Genomic DNA, 8,655 nt, shown 5'->3' on the forward strand with positions numbered 1-8,655 from the left:
AGGAGGACGCTTGGGTGCCAGGGGGGCTCTCACTGTAAATCCCTTACCTTTCGGGCCCTGCACAAGAGGCCAACGTGACTTGGGATTGGATCTCGAGGCCCGCATACTAGTCTATGGGCTAAATCTTGGATTAGTAATCCCTGTGGATTGCTGGATAGACTTCGGGCGGATTATGGATAAGCCTACGGGCTGGACTTTATAAATGTATTCCAAATATAAATATGATAACCTCTTACAAAGGAACTTGTTTGACACTATTTTTCTATGTCAAGTGCTAAGATTACGCGAAGGAACCAGTGCCTAACGGACTAATTAAGGAAGCTGCTTGATGCATGTCCAACTAAATGTGGTAGGTAATTAGATAAGTAAAACAACTTGAGGAAAGTGCGGTGGATGTGGCCATGGGTCTGTCCTACAGATGGGTGGTCCTCATTGGTCGAGAACTTTTCTCAATCATGATGGAAAGCAAGAAGATCGTTTCAAAGGAAATGAATAGCAAGGGCGCTAACCTAGACCCTAGGTTATAATAATCCTGGTTTACGTTGTTTTAGGGGAACGAAATGGGGCTATGCCTTATGGCAAAGAGGTGGAGCTTTGCATCCCTCTCGTTTCCTATTCTCCTTGAACCAAGTGCAACGTGAATCCACTTCGGCCCTGGCGTTTCTGCGTAAGGTAATTCACTCCAGGGATCGACGCTAGTTGCCATTTAAGAAATGACCACTAGGGAAAACCTTGATTTCAGGACGGTCCTAAGTGGGAACGGCCAGAATACTTCTGCTACGTGGCAGACGCGGAAAGTCCTAGATCACAAACCCCGTGACATTCCATGGGAGTGCTGGGTGGAGCTTTCTAGACCTCCTTTTCGATGGACTGCTAAGACGTGTCTGGAAGGGAACAGGTGGACACGTTACAAGGCTGGACTTTATGGATGTATTTCAAAGATAACCTGTTGAAAAGAAAACTTATTTGAGATTGTTTTTCTATGTCAAGTGCTAAGATTACGTGAAGGAACCAGTGTCTAACTAGATAATTAATGAAGCTGTTTGATGTGTGTCCAACTAAATGTGGTAGGTAATTAGACAACTAAAGCAACCTTGAGGAATGTGCATTGGATGTGGCTATGGGTCCGTCCTACTGGTGGGTGGTCCCGGTTGGCCGGGAAGTTTTCTCAATCGAAATGGATAGCAAGGAGCTCTTCTCGAAGGAAATGAACAGCAAGGGCGCTAACCTAGAGTTTAGGTTACTAAAATCCCGATTTATGTTGTTTTAGGGGAACGGAATGGGACTATGCCTTATGGGCAGAGAGGTTGAGCCTTGCATCCCTCTCGTTTCCCATTCTCCTTGAACCAAGTGCAGCATGAATCCGCTTTGTCCCTGGCGTTTCTGCGTAAAGTAGTGCGCTTGGGGTTCGACGCTAGCTGTCGTTTAGGAAGGTGACCATTAGGGGAAACCCTGATTCAGGTCGGTCCTAAGTGGGAATGGCCGAAATACTTCCGCTAAGTGGCAGACGTGCACTACAACAAAAAGGCCTTATAGACGCACATTTAGACGTGATTTTTGAATATAGAGAAAATCTTACGAGCGCGTCTATCCGCCCGTCTATTTACGTGTCTACCATTTCGCGTCTATAATCGCATGTATCAACGAATTTACATGGAAAAATAGACGCACAATAGACGCACATATACACGTGCATATAGACACGCTGATAGACGCATTTTTACAAGCACTGGTAGACGCGAACGGAAAACAAAAAATGACATTTAAAAAAAAAAGATATTTAATTTCTTTTTTAAATTTGAATTATGGAGCGCGTGTATAAGCACATGTAATCTGCACTGTAGACGCGCGTATAAATGCAGATTATCTACAATTTAGACGCGCGGATAGACGTGCAAAACAGAACTGGAAAAAAAAACCAGAGAGCAACCACATGCTCTCTAGTTTTTTTTCCCCCTCCCATACATCAGATTGTGCATTTGGGAAAAGGACAATGTATTTTACGGGCACGAGAATTGAAAATAAAAGTCCATGTATTCATTATAGATCAAAAGCATTTACATGGGAAGTTTAAGTGCTTGCGACCTAAAGCGTGGCCGCAAGCAGTAGGCTCAAAGATGGATCATACATATACAAGAAAAGAAGGCCTCATGAGGAGGTATGGTGCTCCTCTACGAATCTGAAGAGGAAACATCTTCGCTAGTACCACCATGGCTACTAGCGTCGCTATCCCCCTCCTCGCTATGCTCCACATCCAGGTTCGCCTACACACACAAAAGATCAAGGTTGCTTACATAGACATGGTGGAGAAAAAGTTATAATTAGCTATACTTTTAATAGGAAAGTAAGAAAAACATACCTCCTCTGACTGTCGAATCCTCATGGCCTGGTTGTATTGGTCCTTAGTGATGAGACCCTCCTCATAGAAGTGAAGCCATGTGGCTGCGGGGTTATGGCCTCGATAGTAACCTACCTCTCTAGGAGTAGGTATCCTACCAACAATGGTAGTGTGCAAAACAATTATGATATATACAAACAATTATGAGTCACAATATATTAGAATAAAATATATAAATAATTGAAAGAAATATAAATTTTAAAAAACTAGAAATCAAAATATACTTACAAACTCTGACTCCCATGACTCTCTACCGCCCGATCTGTAATGCAACGATCCCATGGTTTCCATTTGGGTCCGTCGTGCCTCTGCGTGCTGGTGACTCTTCACTTTCTCTGCTGCTTTCTTCCACTCTATGCGGTGGCACATAGGTGGTTGGCTATAGGCTCCACGCCCCTCCTTCTACCTCCGCAGTGAGTCCCTGGCCCGTGTCATGAGGTGGGATCTTTTGTTGTGAAGCATATCCCTCACTTTTGTGCGTCCCCAATCATCCGAGAATCACTGACCCTCAAGATTTGGGTATCTCCTATAGACTGCCCTCAACACCTCCTACCACAAGCCGCTTTTCTGATTTTTGAAGGCAATGAAACAATCTTTATACGTCGCATGCACGACGTTCCTCATGTACGCCATTACATCCCTTCCTTCATCATCATGAAAGATGCCACTAGCATCTGTAACTCTATAGTACTGGCGTACAACCTCCTCTACGTGATCTACTGGTAAGGATGATTGCTCGCCACCTCCTAGGCAACCCCCACACAGGCCTCGTCCTCCCCCTTGACTCTCCCTCCTCCCTCTCTGTCGACTACCCTCTACCTCGTTGGACGCACAAGCTTCTGCAGATGCACGTGCTTCAGGCAATGCACGTACAGGTGCTGCACATGGAGTACCTGCAGATCGAGTACCTGCATATGGAGTACCTGCATGTGGAGTACCTGCATGTGGAGTTTGGGAAGTAGTGCCAGGCAATGACGTTAGAGGCGTTCCAGATATGACACTGAACACCTCGTCCACTGTGGGAGAGCGGCCAAGGTGTCTGGTTATCTCTCCCATGAAGTCTTCCCTACTAGGAAAACCTCCAAAAAATGCATTGACCCCCCTACCAAACGAGGCTAATGTATCATTGATGTGATCCAAATCCGGGTTATTGCTAGATGAACCAAGATACGACATCTGCAAGAAAAACACAGGAAAAAGACAAATTTATTTGCATACAAAAAATCATATATTACCTACATTTTCAAAGAGCTTTCTTTAGACATTGAGCATAAAACTTAAGTGATAATGCTTCTCATAAACAAGAAAACTGATAAACACAAACATGGGATTGGTCACATTCATCATTGCAAAAATATATTGTTTACTATCAGAACTGGGAGACCTGGCACGTGTATCCCCGCGTCTAAATTGCAGGTTAGACGCGCCCTTAGACGCGCTCCCAAAGTCAGCCTTCTGTCCAGTGCGTCTATATTCGCATCTAAGATACAGTACAGACGCGCTCTCAGACGCACATTCCAAGTCAATGCTCTGCATGCTCGTGTATCATCGCGTGTAGACTACAGAGCACACGCGCCAGCATACGCGCCCTCAGATGCTAGGAGAGGAAACATTTTTTGCGTCCATATCTGCGTCTACACTGAAATGTAGACACGCTATCAGACGCGCTCAGTCGGCTGATTTTAGCCCGACGACCGCCATTGATGATTTACAAAATGCAATAAATAATGAAATCACAAATCCTAGATACACAGACAGAGCAAAGAGAGAAAGAGAGAAACAGAGAGAGAGAGAGAGAGAGAGACTCACCTTGGGTGTTTGGTGTGGCGGGTGGTGGCGCTTCTTCCTTCTCCTTCTTCCTCTCCTTGGTAAGTTACCCTCCCTTGATGCTTGCTTGCTTGCTTGCTGCTTCTTCTTGTTCTCCTCTCTCTTGTTCTCTCTTTCTTCCTCTCCTTGGCTTTCCTTTTTCCTTTCTTGTGTGTTTGAAATGAAAGAAGAGGTGAGTCATGAGGAGATGAGGCATGAAGAGACTGCATGTCGGCTAAACTCAAGCTTCAGAACCGCAAAAAATGCAGGAAAGGAAAGGCGCAGTTTGAAAAGAAATGATTTAAGTATGGTTTGAATTTTAACGTGTGCGTCTATTTTTGCGTGTATATACGCGTCTATTGTTCAGATAGACGCGAGTACAAACGCGAACATAGACATGGAAATAGACGCGTAGGTAAACACAAATATAGACGCACATTTAGGCTTTATCATAATTTTTTGTTTTTAAGATAAGTTTTAATAGTGAATTCTTATGATAAGTTTTAATGCATTTATGATGATTTTTGTGTATTTAAAATTGAGATCTTATGTATTTTAATTTGATGTTGTCATGAATTAGATTTAATCATGTCGTCGTCATCACCTAGTGTGGTGCATGATGCTGATGAGTCAATGAGCACATCCTCAAGTGAGGATGAAACATTGCGTCTTCATAATCGAGATGCATGGCTACGACGAAAAATTAAATGCATGTGTGATTGTTGTCAAGGGTGTATTTTTCAAGCACGTTGAATTGCAATGTCACACCTCAGTTTGTATGGAGAATGGGACCGAGAAAAATCACCAGTATTCATTGTTTTTTTTTACCACTAAGATTGCTAGTCTATGTTACGGAAATTATATATCAACGTACATGAAACTCCCTTTTGTGGTTGAGCAGGATGCGGTGCCACATCCTCAGATGCTCCCTCCTGGGCATCGAGAGGCTGCAAAGCGTCGACGCGAGGAGGCAGAGTCTTCAAGAAGAGTAGAGACTGACGACCATGATAGTAGCCCTCATGAAATGCCCCATCAAGTCGTAGAGGATGAGATTTTGGACAACATGGTACACCATCTATTTTCCCAACTGGTTCAGGGAGAAGGTCACTCTACGAAGCCAGATGATCCACTATATGTAGCATCATCTACTCCGTTGTATGAAGGTTGTACGTACTCCGTTCTTCGTGCGTCCCTCGAGATACTTAACTTGTAAACAATTTATGGATAGAGTAATTTCAGTTTGGATGCGTTATTGAAGTAGATATCAATTCAGTTTGGCTTATAAATCATAATATTAATATTTCCATTTAGAAATCTGACAGAAATATATGACGTTGGTGGTTTTTTAACTCACTTTTAAAAATATATGTAGGTTATTATCACAAATGCTTCCAAAAGGAAACAAATTGCCAACTAAGAGAGAGCAAGCAAGACATTACTTGACATCTCTGGGAGGCCTCGATTATGTCAAGATCCATGCATGTGTCAATGATTGTGTCTTATTTCGTGGGATTCATGAGTTCGCACGAGAGTGTCCTGTTTGTGGCGAATCAAGATACGAAGTGGAGATGAAGTCAATGGATGTGCCTCGCAAGGTTTTGCGACATTTTTCGATTGTTCCACATATAAAACTTATGTTCAAGTGTAAGTCTATTGGAAAGCTCATGTCATGGCATGCTAGTCATCGTTCAAGTGATGGAAAATTGAGGATCCCTGCAGACACACCGACATCGCAACATATAGATAATTTGTGGCCCGTTTTCAATGAAGAGCCAAGAAATTTGAGATTTGGTTTAGGTATGGATGGAATTAATCCATTTGGCATCAAAAGCACATCATACAGTGTATGGCCAGTGGTATTGGTGAACTATAATATTCCTCCATCCATGGCAATTAAAAAGGGACATGTAATGTTGTCCCTTCTGATTCCTGGAAAGCACAAGGTAAAAAACATGGAAATTTACTTAGAGTCTTTGATTGAAGAGTTAGAAATGTTATGGAAAGGTATTGAGGTGCAAGATACAAGTGCATCTACATCCCCTAGAGATTTCACATTGAAGGCCATATTGTTGTGGACCATGCACGACTTTCTAGGATACGGAGAGTGTTCAGGTACATGTATATAACTCTATATTTGAAATTCAAGACTTGAATCAATTGCATTTTATGAATTCACTTGTTTTTTCAGGTTTAACCACGTCAGGATATCATGTATGTCCTATTTGCGGTCCCTCTCTAGTTTCCTCTAGGCTGGCACGTTTAAAGAAGGTTATCTACGACAATCATCATCGATTTCTTCCTATTGACCATCCCAAATATGTTCTCCCTACTAATGGAATGACTCCACAATCTCTAACCATTCGAGATTGGAAGGAGAGATGGATCAATGCCGATAGCCACGCTCCACTCGTCATGAGTCTATAAAAAGTGCATTTCTCTTGATTGACTTTAAAGTATTTAGCATGATGAATTGTTTATATAATATATTGTTTGTTTGTTAGGTTCTCTATATTTTTTCGTCTTCCGTACTGGACTAAACTCAAGATCAATCACCTGTTGGACCCCATGCACATATTCAAAAATGTTGTATCTACATTATGGGATCACTTGATAGGGGCTCGTGATTCAGTTAATGTAAGGGAGGATTTACGTAACATTGGTCGCATGAGACGATCCTGGCCACGCATTGGACCCAGAGGAAAGATTGAGCTACCCCATGCACCTTGGATGTTGTCAAAGGATGAGGAAAAAATAGTAAAGGAACAAATATATAGCTTTCGAACACCCACAGGATGTATGAGATGTCTCAAGGGAGCCTTCATAAAGAAAAAGAAAAGAGGTGTGAAGCAACTATCTGGTTTGAAGTCCCACAATTGGCACAAAATGATTCAAGTAAGGGCATCTCTAACCATGAATATATAAGTAATTAGTGGAGTAACTATGTGTAAACTTTGGGGTATGATGACTTTTTCCTCAACTAGTCATTTGATCTATGAATATTGTTTACATTCAGTTTGTACTTCCTACTAGCATATCCCATTGTGTATCCAAAGATGTATGTGATATCATTTACAAGATGGGAGAGCTTGTGAGGTGTGTATACATTGTATTTTCTCATTATATATCTTTGAATTTCTACACAAAAATAAACAATTCTCAAATACATCTTGACAGATACGTGAGCTCGAAGGAAATTGATCCAAACACATTGCAAGATGCTCGAGTATTATCTGTTGAGGTGGTTTGTTTGGTAGAGGAAATTTTTCCTCGATCCATTTTGACTACTCAATTACATTTACTCGTACATTTGATTGATGAGATCGCACTTTGTGGGGCAGTTCATGTAAGGTGGATGTTTTTTCTTGAGCACTTCATGAAAACCTTGAAAGATTTTGTGAGGCAAAAAGCACGGCCTGAGGGAAGCATGGCTGAGGGTTGGTTAGTGCAATCATCCCTTGTTTATATCTCTGAATATCTTGCTGAAGTGGATCCCTCTCAACCACGACTATGGAAAGATAATGAAGACTTGAGGATGACCTCTATAGTACCTCAAGGAAAAGGAATGAGTAAAGTGCTAACAAAAGAAGAACTTCGTAAGTTAAATAGTTTTTGTGTGCTCAATAGTGATGTAATGAGCAAATGGGTGACACTATATAATGAAGCAAGGGCAAGAAGAAAAAGTGAAAGACAAGAATTTTGCACTAGATATGGACGTAATGTCTCATTTCCAGATCATCTAAATGTGCTCCCACGTCATATTGATATAGATTGGTTACATGAGGAAATTGAGAGAATGGAAAAAGAGGAGGAAATTAATATATCTCAAGAAGAGTGGGAATACGCACAAGGTTGCTTATCAAAGTTGAGACATACTATCAATTAATTTATTTCTATAAGTTTTATTTTATATCAATAATTGACATGTTTGATCTTTTATCTTTTACTACTAGTGCACATTATTCAATGCACTTTGGTGTGAGGGTAAACATCTTTGAACTCAACGTATAGATGAAAAGAGAAACACCCAAGATTGTGGTGTCCTTGCTCACTTCGAGAATGCCAATGATACCATGGAAGATTATTGTGGCTTGATCCAAGATATTCTGAAGCTTGACTTCAGACGATTCTTTATATATGTACTGGATGTGAAATGATTTAAAGAAGTGGTAACAAATGGTGAGCATTGCACAATCAGACGTCATCCAAGTGGTTTTGTAATCATTGACTCTACAAAATTTCACCAAAACAAGAATGACACATTAGTACTACCTCAACAATGCGAGCAGGTATATATGCAAAGGCTAATTTTTTTATATGTATACATGTGATACATATACACAATATAATAAGTAAAATTAAGTTTTTTGCTTTTATTTTTCAAATACAGGTTGTGTATCATCCAATGGTAAACAATAATCGATGGTGGTATGTCATCCCTATATCTAATCGTT

The sequence above is a fragment of the Lygodium microphyllum genome, chromosome 2 (genome assembly GCF_053477565.2).
Source record: "Lygodium microphyllum isolate KBCC chromosome 2, Lygodium_microphyllum_v1.1.10, whole genome shotgun sequence".
Classification (NCBI taxonomy): domain Eukaryota; kingdom Viridiplantae; phylum Streptophyta; class Polypodiopsida; order Schizaeales; family Lygodiaceae; genus Lygodium; species Lygodium microphyllum.